The sequence below is a fragment of the Theropithecus gelada genome, chromosome 13 (genome assembly GCF_003255815.1).
Source record: "Theropithecus gelada isolate Dixy chromosome 13, Tgel_1.0, whole genome shotgun sequence".
Lineage (NCBI taxonomy): Eukaryota > Metazoa > Chordata > Mammalia > Primates > Cercopithecidae > Theropithecus > Theropithecus gelada.
Window position 1 is genome coordinate 7,154,583 of NC_037681.1, and position 21,235 is coordinate 7,175,817.

The 21,235-nt window shown below is 40.3% G+C and overlaps 1 pseudogene; it reads left to right on the forward strand.

The window, feature by feature from the left end:
• The first annotated feature begins 16,772 nt into the window (after positions 1–16,772).
• On the forward strand, positions 16,773–17,480 carry LOC112605034 (annotated as a pseudogene).
• Positions 17,481–21,235: the final 3,755 nt, after the last annotated feature.

A 21,235-nucleotide genomic window follows, 5' to 3' on the forward strand; every position in this document is an offset into this window, starting at 1 on the left:
ATGTTTTGTAATAAACCTGTAATCATAATTATTGCTTACTCTTGAGCTCTGTGAGTCACTTCAGTTAATTATTGAATCTGAGGAGAAATGAAAACCTCTGATTTTACAGCCAGTTGTGTAGAAGTACAAGTGGCTTGGGGCCCCCCAAGGTGTGCCTGGCATCTGAAATCTTAAGAGCAGCTTGGTGGGAATGAGCCTTTAAATATGTGAAGTCTGATGCTAACTCTTGATAGTTAGTGTCAGAATTGGATTTCCATATACCTCTGGTGTGGTTAAAATGGAATAGAGGATCATCAGATAATTTATACTGGAGAAGGAAGTGAAATAAACATAAGAAACCCTTTACTCACAGAGAAACTCTTGTAAGCACACAAGGATTCACATGCTACAGAACAATTTCAGTGTAACCAATGAGGGACAGGGCCCAGTGATCACTCATTCCTCAGTCAGCATTACAGTTCTCACAGTGGGGCAATACCAATCCTAAAGTCAAAGTAGAAAAACTATCTGCTGGAATTCATCAGAAAACTCAAACCAGGAAAAAACTCTAAGGAACCCTTTAGGAAGTCCTAGCTAGAGCAATCAGACAAGAGAAAGAAATAAAGGGCATCCAAATTGGAAAGGAAGAAGTCAAATTATTCTTATATTTGACATGATCTTAAATTTGGAAAAACCTAAAGACTCCACCAAAAAACTATTAGAACTGGTAAATTGAGTAAAGTTGCAGAATACAAAATCAACATACAAAAATCAGTAGCATTTCTATATGCCAACAGTAGACAATCTGAAAAAGAAATCAAGGAAAAATCCCATCTACAATAGCTACAAATAAAATAAAATATCTATAAATCAACTTAACCAAAGAAGCGAATGATCTCTACAATGAAAACTGCAAAACACTGATGAAAGAATTGAAGAGGACACAAAGAAATGGAAAGATATTCCATGTTTATGGATTGGAAGAATCAATATTGTTAAAATGTCCATACTACTCAAAGCAATCTACAGGTTCAATACAATCCCTATCAAAATACCAAAGACATTCTTCACAGAAATAGAAAAAACAAAAAATCCTAAAATTTACATGGAACCACAGAAGACCCAGAATAGCCAAATCTATCCTGAACAAAAGCAACAAAACTGGAAGAATCACATCACCTGACTTCAAATTATACTACAGAGCTATAGTAATCAAAACAGCATTGCACTGGCATAAAAACAGACACATAGACCAATAGAACAGAATATAGAACTCGAAAACAAATCCATACATCTGCAGTGAACTCAATTTTAACAAAGTGCCAAGAACAGACATTGGAGAAAGGATAAATCGTGCTGGGAAAACTGGATATGCAAATGCAGAAGAATGAAACTAGACCCCTGTCTCTTGCCATACACCAAAGTCAAATCAAAATGGATTAAAGACTTACATCTAAGTCCTCAAGCTATGAAACTACCCCAAGAAAACACTGGGAAACTCTCCAGGATATTGGCCTAGATTAAGATTTTTTGAGTAATACCCTACAAGCATGGGCAACCAAAGCAAAAATGGACAAATGGGTCACTTGTTAAAAAGCCTATACACAGCAAAGGAAACAATCAATAAAGTAAAGAGTCAATCCACAGAATGGGAGAAAATATTTGCAAACTACTCATCTGACAATGGATTAATAACTAGAATATATAGGGAGCTCAAACAACTCTATGGGGAAAAAAACTAATAATGTGATTAAAAAATGGGTCAAAAGTCTGAGTAGACATTTCTTCAAAGAAGACGTATAAATGGCAAACAGGCATATAAAAAGGTGCTCAACATCATCGGTCATCAGAGAAATGCAAATCAAAACTACAATGAGATATCATCCCCCCTTAATTAAAATGGCTCTTATCCAAAAGACAAGCAGTAACAAAGGCTGGCAATGACGTACGGAAAAGAGAACCCCTGTACACTGTTGGAGGGAATGTAAATTAGTTCAACCACTATGGAAAACAGTTTGGGGGGTTTCTCAAAAAATGAAAAATAGAACTGCCAAATGATCCAGCAATCCCATTGCTAGGTATATACCTAAAAGAAAGAAAATCCGTATATTGAAGAAATATCTGGACTCCGTGTTTACTGCAGCACTATTCACAATAGCCAAGATTTGGAAGCAACCCAAGTGTCCATCAACAGACAAATGCATCAAGAAACTGTGGTGCATATACCCCATGGAGTACTATTCAGCTGTAAAAACAGAACGGGACCCTGTCATTTGCAACAACATGGATGGAACTGGAGGTCGTAGTGTTAAGTGAAATAAGCCAGGCACAGAAAAACAGATTTCCCATAGTCTCACTTATTTGTGGGAGCTAAAAATCAAAACAATTGAATTCATGGAGACAGAGAGCAAAAGGATGGTGACCAGAGGTTGGGAAGGGAAGTGGAGGGTAAAGGGAAATAGGGATGATTAATGGGTACAAAAATTTAGTTAGGTAGAAAGAATAATATCTAGTATTTGATAGCACAACAGGGTGACTACAGTCAACAATGATGTATTGCACATTTTAAAATAACTAAAAAGGTATAATTGGGTTGTTTGTAATGCAAAGAAAGTATAAATGCTTGAGGGGATGGATACCCCGTTTACCCTGATGTGATTATTATGCATTGCATGCCTGAATCAAAACATCTCACATACTCCATGAATATGTACCTACTACATACCCACAAAAATAAAAATGAAAAATTTCTGAAAAGAATCCTTTAGCCCACGATTCATTTAAGAACTCAGAATTTTGCCATGTAACTCAATTTTTAAAAGTAAGATAAAAACAGGATTGTGATATGATTTGGGTTGTTGAATGCAAAATTTTGTGACAAGTAATAAGTGATGAGGGTAAAGGTTAAATGCTTTTCAATAGATTAATACTTTTCAATGCGCATGCAGCCAACGTTGCTGAAAAATACCATATGTTGGTCAGTTTCTAGCTTTTTATGCAGCTCTAAACATAATTTTATTAGTAGAAATTTGGATCCATCAGAAAATAACTGAATATGAACTGAGAAACATAGGACACAAAATTATGCATCATAACCATTATATTAGTATTACGTGTTCATACACATGGCAAATATTTATATGAACGTGGATAAATAACACATAATTTATCTGAAGTCTGATGTTAATATAATTGTTCCTTTAAAACGTCAAACCTGTCCATATTTTCCCACCTACACTCCCATGATTATTCCTCACCTTGACAGGCAGGAGGAGAGGGCAGAGAAAGGAGGTTAGGAGGGAGGAAACAGGCAAGAGACGCGTGGGAGCATGCAGTATGCGGGTGAGTGTCCCCAGCCGTGGTTGGGGCAGGGATGGACTAGTGGCAGGGAATGAAGGGCAGTAGGAGCAGAAAGAAGGAAGAGGGTTGGACAGGCAAGGCACTGATGAGGCAAATGAGGCGTGTCAGGCTTAGAATCTAGAGCATCACAGCCAAAAAGGAGAGGAAATGCAATGAAGATGTGGGTGTACTGTCCTGGGAAACTCGCACCTCCTCATGAGGGTGCTACCAGTTCTTGTGAAAATCGGATCAGCTGAAGCACACAGATCACTCTCACTGGTGAACAACGGGTACTCAATTCCTGCTGTTTCACTCTCTCATCTCTCCCAGTTCTTTCTGATAAACCTTGAGCTGCTCCTCCTTGTAAATTAGAATCTCTGATTTTCCAAGTTGGAAGGGGACCGGAAGGCTATTTTGGTAGACACGATTCTAACACACCTCCTGAGTTTCTGTCTCCTGCAGTCCACCCCTGTATAATCTCCTCCCATTGAGGGGGGCCTGGACTTCTGAATATATTGGGATGTCATTTCCCTAATTAGATAACCTTACATGGCAATGCTGGTGGGGCAGGGATTGCAGATGTATTTAAGGTGCATAGTATTCTGACTGTGATATAATCAAGAGATATTTGTTGTCTAATTAGAAGAGTCCTTTGGAAGAGAATCTACGGGTCAGAAATGAAGGAAGTCTGAGACTCATTCAACATAAATCAATTGGTAATTTGAGGTTTCCGGTAATTTGTTTCACATAAGTAGAACTAACAGAGGTATCTAGACTCCTCTCCCCTGCTCCCTGAGTCCTAGTCCTAGTTCTAAGCAGTTACTAAATCCTTGTCAACAAAAGATCATCCAGCCTGTTCCTAAACAGCCCTAGTGTAGGGACCTGACTGATGCCTAAGGTAGATTACTTTGGTTTTATAAATAGGGTTTTATAAATAGGTTTTATAATTATAGTAGTGGTGCCGGGCGCAGTGGCTCACGCCTGTAATCCCAGCATTTTGGGAGGCTGAGGCGGGCAGATCATGAGGTCAGGAGTTTGAGGCAAGCCTGGCTAACATGGTGAAACCCCGTCTCTACTAAAAGTACCAAAATTAGCTGGGCATGGTGGTGCACGCCTGTAATCCCAGCTACTCAGTAAGCTGAGTCAGGAGGATCGCTTGAATCTGGGAGGCAGAGGTTGCAGTGAGACGAGATCACACCAGTGTACTACAGCCTGGGTGACAGAACAAGACTCTGAATCAAAATAATAATAATAATAACAATTATTATTATTGTAGTGATTCCTGTTACCTGTTCAGTACTAAGTAGATGCCAGCTACCATGCAAAGTCTTTGATCTTATCAAATTTTTACAACGGCCTCATGAGGACAGGTGAGAAGGGCAGTGTAGCTAGGTGAGAATCCACCAGTCATTTAGTTCCACCTCATTCAGTTGTGAGGAATCTCAGGCCCAGCTATGTTAAGCTCAGGTGTTACAAAGCCCCCTTCTGCTGCTTTCAACCATTAGATAACCCAGAACACCTAGATGGTTCCTGTATTTTCTATGAACTCAGCAAAAATATCATTTACCCACACAATCTCCTATGGGTTGTGCTTGTATGCACTACTCTTGTGCTATGACCAGAATTAGTTCACAGCAGCCATTCATGTTGTCACAACGTTAACTTAGCATGTCTTCCACACTGCCAGCCTGTGATGTACTTTAGAGAAGTGCATATTTCTGGCCATACATGAGTTAAACACACTCAAACTTCTAGCATACTGAAAATTCCAAAATTCATAAACAAATCTATAAAATGCTTTAGAGGCTCAGAAAAGAAGTGAGCTCTAATTGAGAAATCTCTTCATATATTTGAGTTTGTCGTTAATTTTAATTAAGTTTGAATGACTGTAATACTCATTATCATCCAAATAGATTTTAAAGGGACTCTTGTAGGACATCACAGTTTTTTCTGGAGATAAGCTAACAAATGGTGTAACTTGCTATGGAACAGGTTTTATTGTTGAGCGAAGAAATACATATTCAACAAAGCATATGTATTGTCCATAAAACATACCACATTATGTGACCTTGTCAGTAGCTAAAAATCAAGTCAAGTTCCAGACAACTCTAACATTCATTAGGCTAAATTTCTTAAAAACAACTGTATCATATTAAATAATAATTGTAATTATTTCTCAAAGTTTCTAATCTTGCACCTATTAGAAGTGTTTTGTTTTGTTTTGTTTTGTTTTGTTTTGCTTGAGATGGCATCTCACTCTGTCACCCAGGCTGGAGTGCAGTGGCATGATCTCAGCTAACTGTAACCTCTGCCTTCCGGCTTCAAGCAATTCTCCTGCCTCAGCCTTTCAAGTAGCTGGGATTACAGGTGCCTGCCACCACACCCAACTAATTTTTTGTATTTTTAGTAGAGACAGTGTTTTGCCATGTTTCACCACGCCTGACAAGGCCAGACTGGTCTCAAACTCCTGACCTCAGGTGATCCACCCGCCTCAGCCTCCCAAAGTGCTGAAATTACAGGTGTGAGCCACTGTGCCCGCCCCAGAACTGTTCTTAAAGGGTGCCTCCACTCATCTATGTGTCCATAGGTTTATTACCTTATATATAAAGCATCTTAGAGACTTTTCAGGACAATACAGATGGCTTTTACCATCACTGGAAAGTATTTCTTGCAAATACTTGATAACTTTAACAAAGTGATCTTCCCTGTTTCAGCTGATACTAAAGACACACTCATCTTCTGATGAAGCCGCACACATCAGCTGGCAAGAGTATCAGTGTTACTCCCTACTGTGGAGGTTCGATTCAGTTGCTCTGAACGCTGGTCACACCAAACATACCGCTCTCTGCTCTCCATTGAAAGAAACTCAGCTGGATGTTCACTCCAAAGTTAGGTTTCTATACTTTGGAACAAATCATCTGAGTCGTATAATAAAGGGAAGTCATAATGCAATTCATAGACATGTGAATAAAATGCTAAAAGTTTCACAAATGCTAAATTGTAGGGATATTTCAGGCAGTATATGGTTTCCTCTCTAATTTATTACTAAGGGTAAATTCATTTTCTATACATGTTTATTTTAAGCTAGTCTTATTTATTTATTTATTTATTTATTGAGATGGAGTCTCACTCTGTCACCCAGGCCAGAGTACAGTGGCACAATCTTGGCTCAATGCAACCTCCGCCTCCTGGGTTCAAGCAATTCTCCTGCCTCAGGCTCCCGAGTAGCTGGGATTACAGGCATATGCCACCACGCCCAGCTAATTTTTGTGTTTTTAGTAGACAAGGGGTTTCACCATGTTGGCCAGGTTGGTTCTGAACTCCTGACCTCAGGTGATCCACCCCCTCAGCCTCCCAAGGCACGTGAGCCACCGTGCCTGGCCTAAGCCAGCTTTTCAAATGGGGAATACAGAATTCGAATTGTGTCTGATTCTCTGTTGTACAGAAAATTGAAGAGTTAGGCAATAGTACTGGGGGCTACAATATAAATACTCCTTTAGGGGTAATGCAGCCTAAGCAATTTTTACACCTAGAAAATGAAAAACCAAAATGTTTTATTTTCCACGGAACAGTAACTTGTAATTAGTCCATTGAAAGTATGTTGGTTAGTGTTGTTTATTTGGCTTAGACTTAGAGGATAAGAATCTGTGGCCGGGTGTGGTGGCTCACGCCTGTAATCCCAGCACTTTGGGAGGCCGAGGTGGGCGGATCACAAGGTCAGGAGATTGAGACCATCCTGCCTAACTTGGTGAAACTAAAAATACAAAAAAAATTAGCCAGGCATGGTGGTGGGCGCCTGTGGTCCCAGCTACTCTGGAGGCTGAGACAGGAGAATGGTGTGAACCCGGGAGGCGGAGGTTGCAGTGAGCCGAGATCGTGCCACTGCACTCCAGCCTGAGCGACAGAGTGAGACTCTGTCTCAAAAAAAAAGAATTTGTGAGACAGATCCTCTTAAAGAGGTATAAATGTTAGGCCAGGCTCGGTGGCTCATGCCTGTAATCCCAGCATTTTGGGAGGCTGACACAGGCAGATCATGAGGTCAGGAGATCGAGACCAACCTGGCCAACATGGTGAAACCCCATCTCTATTAAAAATAGAAAAATTAGCCGGGTGTGATGGCGCACGCCTGTAGTCCCAGCTACTCAGGAGGCTGAGGCAGGAGAATTGCTTGAACCCGGGAGGCGGAGGTTGCAGTGAGCCGAGATTGCGCCACTGCACTCCAGCCTGGTGACAGAATGAGACTCCATCTCAAAAAAAAAAAAAAAAAAAAAAGGTATAATTGTTAAAAATTTTAAAATTCCTTTAGCCTAATATTTTTTAGGACCCTGTAAGAAGTAGTCTGATGGAAATGCCAGACCATGTCATTCTAACCTTGATCTTAAACAACTGGGTTGAGAATGACAGGAATAAAAGTGAGTTTACCTTAGACAGTAAACTGAAATTACTACTGAACCGAAAGTTTAGTGTGTAGGTATTATTAATGATTTTTTGTTTGTTTGTTTGTTTGTTTTGAGACAGAGTTTTGCTCTTTTTTGCCCAGGCTGGAGTGCAATGGTGCAATCTTGGCTCACTGCAACCTCCGCCTCCTAGGTTCTCCTGCCTCAGCCTCTGGAGTAACTGGAATTACAGGCACCCACCATCACGCCCGGCTAAATTTGTATTTTTAGTAGAGACGGGGTTTCACCAGGTGGGCCAGGCTCAAACTCCTGACCTCAGGTGATCCGCCCGCCTCAGCCTCCCAAAGTGCTGGGATTATAGGCGTGAGCCTATTAATGATCTTATAGGGCAGAGTAGTCCTTGAACATCAGGCATATTTAAAAAAACATTTTTTAGAGTCATTGATTTGAATCATTTTGAAAGGAAAACTAATTTTATACCTCAAAACTAATTTAGATTATGTCTAGTCATAATTATGTTACAGTCATAAATGTCTATTTTCCAAATTTGGGGCTCTTGCTCAATGTAATAAAATATTCATTTTTGTGCCTATTAGATTCACTTAACTACTAAAGCTGGTATTTTTTATTACCTCATATGCTGATAAGATAATGAGTATTTTCTTAATAAATTTTCAGTAATATTGGGAAGATCATGGTGTGTATGAATCATGTTTCTATATATATAAAGAAATCAAGGATTAGAAAGGCATATAACTATATTATTTGTGCTATGTTACTAAGAATGGATATCATCTGTCTTAGCCCATCTGTGTTCTGTGTTGCTATAAAGGAATACCTGAGACTGGATAGTTTATAAAGAAAAGTGATTTATTTGGCTCACAATTCTGTTGGCTGAAAGATTGGGCATGTGGCAAGGGCCTCCGGCTGCCTCCACTCATGAAGAAAGACAGAGGGGAGTCGGTTTGCAGAGACTGCATGGTGAGAGAGGAAGCAAGAGAAAGAGGAGGAGGTGCCAGGCTCCTTTAACAACCAGTTCTCACGGGAACTAACAGAGCAAGAAATCACTCACCCCCCACCCCCCAGGGAGGGTATTAATCTACTCATGAGGGAGCCACCCCCATGATCCAAACACCTCCCATTAGGCCCCACCTCCAACACTGGGTATTAAATTTTAACACGAAGTTCGGGGGCCAACATCTAAACCATAGCATAATCTGTTGTGTATAATTTTTAAAAATGAAGAATATTTATGGAAACATCACTTAAGTCTATGCGAGATTTCACAAATACTTTGTCATTCCTAGAAATCGAAATGACATTTTTATAATTTTGGATTGGCACATTTAAAAATATTTTCCACATACAGTATCACCACCTAGAACAGTGGTTTGATTTAGTATCTCTTTAGATCCTTCTACATGTTTTGGAAAATTAGTTCATTTGTTCTAATTCTTTATACATTTATTGAAATGTATAGAAGCTAATTAGCTGGCATGTTTCATGTAGATTTCAGAGTTGACGATCAAATGTGCTGTGTTCATTACTCAACTGTTGAAGCCATGACTTTTTCTCAATATCTTTACCTTTTTTTCAAGCATTTCATTACCTTTTTAGAAACTAATAGACTTTGTTTAGAGCTTGGTTTTACAGAAAAACCAAGCAGAAAATATAATGTCTCCTATACTTCCTCCCCCACTTTCTCCTCATCTCCCCTCTTCCAGTTTCCTCTGTCATTAACTTTACTGTGGTACATTTGCTATAACTGATTAACCAATAATGATGCATTATTATTCACTGAATCCTTAATTTTAATTAGGTTTAATTAAGGCTACTTTTTTTTTTTTTTTTTTCGTAGACGGAATCTCGCTCTGTTGCCCATGTTTGAGTGCAATGGTGCGATCTTGGGTGACTGCAACCTCTGCCTCCCAGATTCAAGCGATTCTCCTGCCTCAGCCTCCCGAATAGCTGGGATTACAGGCACACCCCACCATGCCTGGCTGATTTTTGTATTTTTGTAGAGACAGGGTTTCGCCATGTTGCCCAGGCTGGTCTTGAGGACTCTGACCTCAGGTGATCCGCCCTTCTAGGCCTCCCAAAGTGCTGGGATTAAAGGCGTGAGCCACTGTCCCCGGCTGGGCTATGCCTTTATGTTTTGTACTTCTAGGGCTTTTGACAAATGCACAGTGGCATATGTCCATCATCATAGAATCGTACAAAATAGTTCTACTGCCCTAAAAATCCTCTGTGCTCCGCCTATTTATTCCTCCCTCCCATCCCCCACCAACTACAGATCATTTTACTGTCTCTCTAGTTTTGCCTTTTCCAGAATGCCAAATGGTTGGAACCTTAACAGTGTCTAGCCTTTTCTGACAGGCTTTCTTCACCTTGCAACATACATTTAAAGTTTCTCCATGATTTTGCATGACTTAATCGTTCATGTCCTGGACAATGTGGTGGCTCATGACTGTAATCTCAGCACTTTGGGAGGCTGAGGTGAGCAGATCGCTTGAGCTCACAAGTTTAAGACCAGCCTAGGCAACATGGCAAAATCCTATCTCTACCAACATTTTTTAAAAAATTAACTGGGCATAATAGTGCCTGCCTGTAGTCCCAGGTACTCAGGAGGCTGAGGTGGGAGGAGGACTTCAACCTGGGAGGCAGAGATTGCAGTGAGCCAAGATTGCACCACTGCACTCCAGCTTGGGCAACAGAACCAGAACTTGTTTAAAAAAAAAATATATATATATATATATATATTTATATATATATGAACTATATATATATAGTGTATATATATGAACTATATATATAGTGTATATATATATGAACTATATATATATATAGTTCATATCCTTTTATTGCTGAATAATATTCCATGATATAGATATACCACAGTTTGTTTATCCAATCACCTATTGCTTCCAGTTTGGGACAATTGTGAATAAAGTGGCCATAAGCACTCATGTGCATTTTTGGTGGGGACATAAATTTACAACTTCTTTGGATAAATATCAAGGAGGTTGATTACCGGATTGTGTAGTAAGAGTATGTTAAGTTTTGTAAGAAACTGCCAAACTCTTCCAAAGCAGTGGTGCTGTTTTGCTTTCCCACCAGCATTGAGGGAGAATTCCTGTTGCTCCACATTCTCACCAGCATTCGATGTCGTCAGTGTTCTGGATTTTAGCCATTCTGATCGGTGTTTAGTGATATGTAATTGTTGTTTTAATTTCCAGTTCCCTAGTGACATATGATGTTGAGCATCTTTTCATACAGTCATTTGCCATTTGTGTATCTTCTTTGGTGAGATATCTATTCAGATCTCTTACTTACTTATTAATTAGATCATTAATTTTATCATTATTGGCTGTTAAGAATTCTTTGTATAATTTGGAGTAAACAGATAGCCTACAGAATGGGAGAAACTATTCACAACTACATGTCTGACAAAGGTCTACCATCCAGAATCTATAAGGAATGGAAACAAATCAACAAGCAAAAAAAAAAATTTCTCAAAAGAAGACATATAAGTGCTTAAGAAATATATGAAAAGATGGTCAATATCACTAATTCATCAGAGAAATGCAAATCAAAACCACAATGAAAAAACATCTCACACCAGTAAGAATGACTATTATTACCAAATCAAAAAACAACAGATGCTGGCAAGACTGTGGAGAAAAGAGAATGCTTATACACTGTTGGTAGGAATGTAAACTAGCTCAGCCACTGTGGAAAGCAGTTTGGAGATTTCTCAAAGAACTTAAAACAGAACTAGCATTCAACCCAGAAATCCCGTGGTTGGGCATATATCTAAAAGAAAAATCGTTCTACCAAAAAGACACGTGCTCTCACATGTGCATCACAGCACTATTCACAATAGCAAAGACATAGAATGAACTTAGGTGCCCATCAATGATGGATTTGATAAAGAAAATATGATACATACATACCATGATATACTATGCAACCATAAAAAGGAAAAAAATTCCTATGCTCTGCAACAGCATGGATGCAGCTGCAGTCCATCATCCTAAGTGAATAAACCCAGGAACAGAAAATCAAATGCCACATGTTCTCACTTATAAGTGGGAGCTAAACATTGGGTACTCATGGACGTAAAGACGGCAATAGACACTGGGGACTAGTAAAGGGGGGAGGATGGGAGGTGCTAAGGGTTGAAAAACTAACTATTGGGTACTGATCCTGAATGACAGGATCATTCACACCCCAAACATCAGCATCGCACAATATACCCAGGTAGCAAATCTGCACGAATATCCACTGAATCAAAACTAAAAGTTGCAAAAAAAAAAAAAGAAAAAAAGAAAAAAAGAAAAAAAAGAGTTCTTTGTATATTTTGGATAACAGTCCTTTATCAGATATATCTTTCCAAATATTTTCTTTCAGCCTGTGCCTTGTCTTCTCATTCTCTTAATAGTGTCTTTCACAGAACAGAAATTGTTATTTTTACACCAGCATTACCCTGACACCAAAACCAGAAAAAGACACAGCAAAAAAAGAAAAGAACAGGCCAAGGACGGGCACAGTGGCTCACGCCTGTAATCCCAGCACTTTGGGAGGCCAAGGTGGGTGAATCACGAGGTCAGGAGATCGAGACCATCCTGGCTAACACAGTGAGACCCCGTCTCTACTTAAAAAAAAAAAAAAAAAAAAAATTAGCCAGGTGTGTTGGCGGGCACCAGCTACTCCAGAGGCTGAGGCAGGAGAATGGCATGAACCTGGGAGGCGGAGCTTGCAGTGAACCGAGATCTCGCCACTGCACTCCAGCCTGGACGACTACAGAGTGAGACTCCGTCTCACCAAAAAAAAAAAAAGACAAAAGAAAAGTACAGGCCAATATCCCTGATAAACATAGACAGAAAAACCTTCAACAAAATACTAGCATATCAAATCCAACAGAACATCAAAAAGATTATATGCTACGGCCTTGGAATAAACAAGGATGCAAAAATAGTTCAAGACACATCACTCAATAAATGTGACATATCACATCAATAGAAACTATAACATAACAAAAACGATAACTCTGCCGGGCACGGTGACTCATGCCTATAATCCCAGCACTTTGGGAGGCCAAGGCAGGTGGATTGCTTGAGCTTAAGAGTTGGAGACAGCCTGGGCAATATGGTAAAAACCCGTTTCTACAAAAAATACAAGAATTGGCCAGGTGTGGTGGCGACTGCCTGTAGTCCCAGCTATTCGGGAGGCTGAGGTGGGAGGATCGCTTAAGCCTGGAGGCAGAGGTTGCAGTGAGCTGAGATGGCACCACTGCACTCCAGCCTGGGTGACGGAGCCAGACCCTGACTCGAAAAAAAAAGATAACTTAATATTAAATATATGCAGAAAAAGCATGTGATAAAATTCAATATCCCTTCATAATAAAAACTCTCAACAAATTAGGTATAAAAGGAACATCCCTCAACATAATAAAAGCCATAGATGACAAACCCACAGCCAATGTCATACAGGACAGGAAAATGCTAGGAACCTTTCCTCCAAGAACTGGAGCAAGACAAGGATGCCCACTTTTACCACTCTTACTCAGATAATACTGTAAGTCTTAGCCAGAGCAATTAGACGAGAAGGAAATCAATGCATCCAAGTTGGAAAAGAGGAAGTCAAATTGTCCCTGTTTGGTTTTCATCCACAGTTTCTGGATCATAATTCCCATAGCCCTTGGTGCAGTTTTTTGTTATAATGTTGGGGGCGTTAGGTCTCAGGGACAGGCCTCTGACGTTGTCCTGCCCTCCTTTCACTCTAATGTTCCCCTGCCTTTCTGATTGTGAGTCTTGAGAGGGACTCACCCTATACCTCTGGGGGAAGAATGCGGCTGCCATGAAGCTTCCGTAAAAATCCAAGAGGACAGCCGGGCACAGTGGCTCATGCCTGTAATCCCAGCACTTTGGGAGGCCGAGGCGGGCGGATCATGAGGTCAGGAGATCGAGACCATCCTGGCTAACACGGTGAAACCCCATCTCTACTAAAACTACAAAAAATTAGCTGGGTGTGGTGGCGGGCGCCTGTAGTCCCAGCTACTCGGGAGGCTGAGGCAGGAGAATGGCATGAACCCTGGAGGCAGAGCTTGCAGTGAGCCGAGATCCCGCCACTGCACTCCAGCCTGGGCGACAGAGCCAGACTCCGTCTCAAAAAAAAAAAAAAATTCCAAGAGGACAGGGTTCAGTGAGCTTCCTGATAGCCGAACACAAGGAGGCTGACAAGAAGGTGAAGAAAAACTCACCCACATGCTGGGAGGGTGGCGCACTCCCACTCCACAGGATCAGAAGCTCCTGCGTTTGGGACCCTTGCAGACCTCATCCTATATATCTCTTCATCTGGTTATCTGCATCCTTTAAAATACACTTCTTAGTACACCAGTAAATGTAAGTGTTTCTCCGAGTTCTGGGAGCCACTCTAACAAATTAATTGAACCCAAAGAGGGTGTTGTGGGAACCCCACCTTGAAGGCAATCAGAAGTTCCAGAGGCCTGGACTTGGGACCAGTGGGTGAGGGGTAGGAGAGAATAGGCTTGGGGACTGAGTCCTTAACCTGTGGGATCTGGCACTATCTCCACGTAAGTAGTGTTAGAACAGAATTGGAGGACATTCAGCTGGTGTCTGCTGCTTGGTTGGCGGGGAAAATCCCCACACATCTGGTCACAGAAGTTCTCTTCTGTGTAGGTGATTGTTGAGATGGGAAAGTAGAGGAAAACATGGTTTGAGGAGCGAATTTTCCCCATGTGTATAAAGAAAAACTTTCACTGCTAAATTCTACCAAACTTTTAAAGAACTCACTCCAACTCTTCTCAAACTCTTCCAAAAAATTGAAAGGGAGGGAATTCCAAATTCATTTCAAAAAGCAAGTGTAAAGGCCAGGCACGGTGAGTCATGCCTGTAATCCCAGCACTTTGGGAGGCCGAGGAGGGTGGATCACGAGGTCAGGAGTTCGAGATCAGCCTGGCCAACAAAGTGAAACCCCGTCTCTACTAAAAATACAAAAATTAGCCGGACATGGTGGCAAGTGCCTGTAATCCCAGCTACTCGGGAGGCTGAGGCAGGAGAATCACTTGAATCCGGGAGGCAGAGGTTGCAGTGAACCGAGATTGCACCATTGACTCCATCTTAAAAAAAAAAAAAAAAAAAGCGAGTATAAACCAAAACAGTGTCTGAGACAGGTCTCAATCACTTTAGAAGTTTATTTTGCCAAGGTTGAAGATGTACCTAGGAAAAGAGACACAAGTCATGGTAGGATTTGGGGTCTACAGTTGTAAGACTATCAAAAAGTCTTAGAACTGATAAATTCAGTAAAGTTGAGAATACAAAATCAACATACAAATATCAGTAACATTTCTATACACCAATAACAAATTTTCTGAAAAAGAAATCAAGAAAGCAATTTTATTTTAAAAGGCTACCAAAAAAAAAAAAAAAAAAAAAAGCCTAGGAGTAAATTTAACCAAGGAAGTAAAAGACCTCTACAATGAAAACAATAAAAAACTGATGAAAAGAATTGAAGAGGACCTAAAAATGGAAAGACATACAATGTTCATGGGTTGGGAGAATTAATATTGTTAAAATGACCACACTATTCCAAATGATCTACAGACTAATTGCAATCCCTATCAAAATATCAATTATATTCTTTGCAAAAATTAAAAAAGAAAATCCTAAAATTCATATGGAACCACAAAAGACTCTGACTAGCCAAAGCAAACCTGAGAAAAAGAACAAAGCTGGAGGCATCACACTACCTGACCTCAAAATATAACATAAAATTGGAACCAGAAAAGCACAGTACTGACATAAAAGCAGATACACAGACTACTGAAACAGAATAGAGAAACCAGAAATAAATACACATATCTACAGCCAACTGATTTTCAACCAAGACATCAAGAATATACATTGGCAAAAGGACAGCCTCTTCAATAAATGGTACTGAGAAGGCCGGGCATGGTGGCTCACGCCTGTAATCCCAGCACTTTGGGAGGCCGAGACAGGTGGATCACCTGGGGTCGGGAGTTCGAGACCAGCCTGACAAACATGGAGAGACCCTGTCTCTACTAAAAATACAAAATTAGCTGGGCGTGGTGGTGCATGCCTGTAGTCCCAGCTACTCAGGAGGCTGAGGCAGGAGAATCGCTTGAACCCGGGAGGCAGAGGTTGCGGTGAGCTGAGATCGCACCGTTGCACTCCAGCCTGGGCAACAAGAGCAAAACTCCATCTCAAAATAAACAATAAATAAATGGTACTGAGAAAACTGGATATCCATATGCAGAAGAATAAAACTAGACCCCTATCTCTCACCATATACAAAAATAAAATGGATTACAGACTTAAATGCAAGATCCAAAACTACAAAACTACTAGAAGAAAGCATAAGGAAAATTCTTAGGTCATTGAGCTGGACAAAGATTTCATGACTGAGACCACAAAAGCACAGGCAACAAAACAAAAATAGACAAATGGGATTATATCAAACCAAAAAGCCTCTGCACAGCAAAGGAAACAATCAACAGAGTCAAGAGTCAACTTGCAGAATGGGAGGGACTATTTACAAACTACTCATTTGACAAGGGATTAATGTCCAGAATAAACAAAGAACTCAAACAACAGCAAATAAAACACAACAAATATCCCATTTTTTTTTTAATGGGCAAAAGATCTAAGTAGACATTTCTCAAAAGATCTACAAATGGCCAACAAGTATAAGAAAAAATGCTTAATATCACTAACCATCAGGGAAATGCAAATCTAAACTGCAATGAGATTTCATTTCACCCCAATCAGAATAGCTATTACCAAAAAGGCAAAAAATAACAAATACTGGAGAGGATGCAGATTAAAGGGAATGTTTTTACACTGTTGGTGGATATGTAAATTAGTACAGCCACTGTGGAACACAGTATGGAGGTCCCTCAAAAAACTAAAAATTAAGCTACCATATGATCTAGCAATCCCATCACTGGATATACATCCAAAGGAGAGAAAATCAGTATGTTAAAGAGATATCTGGCTTTCTGCCTCTGCTGATGCCATGATGCCTGTGAGAAAGCTTGTGGTGAACGGGGGCAAAAATTTAAAAAGCAGGTTCTGAAGTTCACTCTTGGTTGCACCCACCCCATAGAAGATGGAATCGTGGATGCTGCCAATTTTGAGCAGTTTTTGCAAGGAAGGATCAAAGTGAACTGAAAAGCTGGGAACCTTGGTGGAGGGGTGGTGACCGTCGAAATGAGCAAGAGCAAGATCACCGTGACATCCGAGGTGCCTTTTTCCAAAAGATATTTGAAATATCGGCCGGGCGCGGTGGCTCAAGCCTGTAATCCCAGCACTTTGGGAGGCCGAGACGGGTGGATCACGAGGTCAGGAGATCAAGACCATCCTGGCGAACACGGTGAAACCCTGTCTCTACTAAAAAATACAAAAAACTAGCCGGGCGAGATGGCGGGCGCCTGTAGTCCCAGCTACTCGGGAGGCTGAGGCAGGAGAATGGCGTGAACCCGGGAGGCGGAGCTTGCAGTGAGCTGAGATCTGGCCACTGCACTCCAGCCTGGGCGGCAGAGCGAGACTCCCTCTCAAAAAAAAAAAAAAAAAAAAAAGATATTTGAAATATCTCACCAAAACATATTTGAAGAAGAATAATCTTCATGATTGGTTGTGCACAGTTGCTAACAGCAAAAAGAGTTACAAATTACGTTGCTTCCAAATTAACCAGGACGAAGAAGAGGAGAAAGACGAGGATTAAATTTTTATTTATCCGGAATATTTTGTGTGAGCTCTTGAATAAAACTTGGGAACCAAAATGGTGGTTTATCCTTGTATCTCTGCAGTGTTGACTGAACAGAAAATTGGAGATCATAGTCAAAAGGGCTTCCTTTGGGCCACCACTCACTTATTTGTAACATGACTTCTTTTTTTTCTGCTTGAAAATTTCAATTCTTGTGGTAATACTAGAGTAGAAGGAGAGGGTGACTTGACGGAACTGATAGCCATTGGGCAGGCAGATGAAGGTGTGGAGGTGTGGGCTAAAGGGAGTGACCGTTTTATTTTTAAAAATATAACTGTCAATCGTTTCTGTTGCTTTTCCCAAAGAATGATTCAGGGATACAAGCGGGCTCCTCTCATTCATTAAAAGAAAACGTGACATCTTTCTAAGATTCTCTGTCTGGGAAAATGACAGTGTCAATAACACGCGGGCTTCTGGGCCATTCGTCTTGCTTTGATTTTTTAGTACAAATTTCTCTTGACGCACACAATTACGTCTACTAATCTTCTTCTTCCTAGAGAGAGAGACAGTGCTCCTTCAGCGTTGCTGCGTAGTCTGTCACTCTCCATAAAGGGGTTTGGGGAATCGATTGTAAAAGTCCCAGGTTCTCAATCAACTGTGTACAAAAATGAATGTGTAAGTAAGCTGTTTCTGCAAGTCTTTGCAACAATCTGTCACTTTGGTCTCCAGCAGAGGGCGCTAGAGGACTAGTGCTTCCAGATGTGGCCTCTTGTGTGGGGCCTGAAGAAGTGGCTGGGAAGCCTCTCCCGCCAAGGAGTTGGGAGGTGCCTGGGAAACAGCTGACTCATGCAACTTAGGCCATGACTGCATTTAATGTCAGAAGTTACTCTGCAAACAGTGGTGTGCTGCAGTGCGTGCAGAGGCTAGAGAACCGCAGAAGGGGGCTACCAAGGCTGGGAAAAAAAGATGCAATTGCTGCCGTGAGTGACTTTGAAAGACCCCGATGCCTTGTGGTGCCCTTCTGAAATTCGAACAATAATGCAGAAGTGTGTGTTTTAGAATTTACAGTGTTTGAAATTCATGTTTTTAAAAGAACTTGCCTACAGATGGTTTCCACACCTGAAATTGTGCTCTGCGAGTGGCATAGCTGGAAATTCAATGTTTAATCCTACCTTGGCTCCAATTCAACATTTGGTGCTCTGTGGACTGAGTTGAACATGTTAAGGCTTTGCAATTTCACTTGTGTTAAAGGTTCTAGCATTTTCCATTTCTATGCAAATTTCTTTGAAGCAGAATTGCTTGCATATTTTTTCTCTGCCTTCACCGAAGGCAGAGTCTCTTTCAAACCTCACTGAGGCATCAGTTGCTCTTGGGCAATGTCCCTTACCGTGATTATTAACTATAAGTTTGTAGCTTGAGTTCACAAATTTTACTTGTTTGTTGCATTGATTTTTCCATGTAGTAAGTAATTTTTAGTCTGATTGTGAAAAACCCCTGGGCTGAAGTTAGCATTTAAGTTTAAAAAAAATTTTTTTTAAACTAGTCCCAGATTTAAAAACTAGTAATAAAATTGAAATTCACTGGTTTTTCTCTGCCTTTTTGAACTCTTGTAATCAAGTTTTGATCACATTTTCTATTACAGTGGCTAACACATGGTTACTAAAAAAGAAAAAGAGGGAGAGAGAGATCTGCATTCCTGTGTTTATTGCCGCACTATGCATAATGGCCAAGATATGATATCAACCTAAGTGCTCACCAACACATTAATGGATAAATAAAATGTGGTCTATAACCAAAATAGAATACTATTCAGCCATAAAAAATAAAATTCTGTCATTTACAGCAACATGAATGAACCTAGAGGATTTTATGTTAACTGAAATAAGCCAGGCACAGAAAGATAAATACCACATGTTCTCACTTATATGTGGAAGATTAAAAAATTGAGCTCATAGAAGAGTACAATAGTGGTTATTAAAGGCTAGGAAAGGCAGGGAGGTGGGAAGAATAGGGGGAGTTAGTTAATGGACAAAAATATAATAGCTGGATAGGAGGAAAACGTTCTAATGCTCTATAACATTGTAGGGTGACTATAGTCAACAATAATTTATTGTATATTTTTGATAGCTAGAACAGAAGATTTTGCATGTTCCTACAACAAAGGAATCATGAATGTTTGAGGTGATGGATATGATTATTACCCTGATTTGAGCATCACACTTTGTATACATGTATTGAAATATCACACAATACCCCATAAACATGTGCAATTATTATGTGTCAATTAAAAATAAAAAAGAAAGAAAGAATCCATTGACCATATATATGAGACCTTTTTCTGACTCTCTATTCTATTTCATTGGATATGCCTGTCCTGATGCCAGTGCTGTTCTGTTTTAATTAATGTAGCTTTGAAGTAAGTTTTGAAATCAGAAAGTGTGAGTCTTCCAACCCTATTCTTCCTTATAAATATTGTTTTGGCAATTCAGGGTCACTTTCAATTCTACGTAAATCTGAGGATCAGCTTCCCCATTTGTGGGGAAAAAAAAGTCTGTGGAATTTTAGAAGATATTTTATTGAATTTGCTGATTACTTTCAGTAGTATTGACATCTTAACAGTGGTAAATCTTCCTATCCACGAACACAGAATATATTTTCAATTACTTTGATCTTTTAAATTTTTTTGTAGTTTTTATCTTTTATAGTTTTCAGAGTATCAATCTTTGACCTCTTCAGTTAGATTTATCTCTAAGTATTTAACTATTTCACATGCTATTGTAGATGGAATTTCTTAATTTCCTTCTGGTGTATAGAAAACAATTTGTTTTTGTGTGTTCATTTTGTACACTGCCACTTTGCTGAATTCATTTATTAGCTCTGAGCTTTCTTGTGGATTCTCTGGGGTTTTGTATACAAAGGATTATGTCATCTATAAATAGAAATAGTTTCACCTATTCCTTTACATTTGGATGACTTTTTTTTTTTGAGATGGAGTCTCACTCTGTCACCCTGGCTGGAGTGCAATGGCACGATCTCAGCTTACTGGAAACTGCACCTCCCAGATTCTAGCAATTCTCCCGCCTCAGCCTCCTGAGTAGCTGGGATTACAGGCACCTGACATCATGCCAGGCTAATTTTTGCATTTTTTGTGGAGACAGAGTTTTGCCATATTGGTCAGGCTAGTCTTGAACTCCCGACCTCAGGTAATCCACCCACCTCGGCCTCCCAAAGTGCTGGGATTACCGGCATGAAACACCGTGCCCAGCTGACATTTTCTTTTTTTTTTTTTAAGTCAGGATCTGGCTCTATTGTCCAGGCTGGAGTGCAGTGGTGCTGTCTTGGCTCACTGCAACCTTGGTCTCTCGGGTTCAAGCAATCCTCCCACCTCAGCCTCCTGGGTAACTGGGACTACAGGTTCATGCCACCATGCTCAGTTTTGTTTTTTATTTTGTGTGTGTGTGTGTGTGTGTATTTTTTGTAGAGACAAGGCGTCACTATGTTGCTCAGGCTGGTCTCAAACTCCTGAGTTCAAAGGATTCACCCACCTTGGCCTCCCAAAGTGCTGGGATTACAGGCGGGAGCCACCACACCTTTTCTTGTCTGGCTAGAACTTTCAATTCAGTGTCAAATAGCAGTGGGAATCATTTTGTTGTCCCCTGTCGTAAGGGGAACTCATTCAGTTTTTTACCATTGAATATAATGTTAGTTGTAAGTTTTCCAGAAACACACTCTATCATGTTGAGAAATTTTTCCTCTGTTCCTAATTTGCTGAG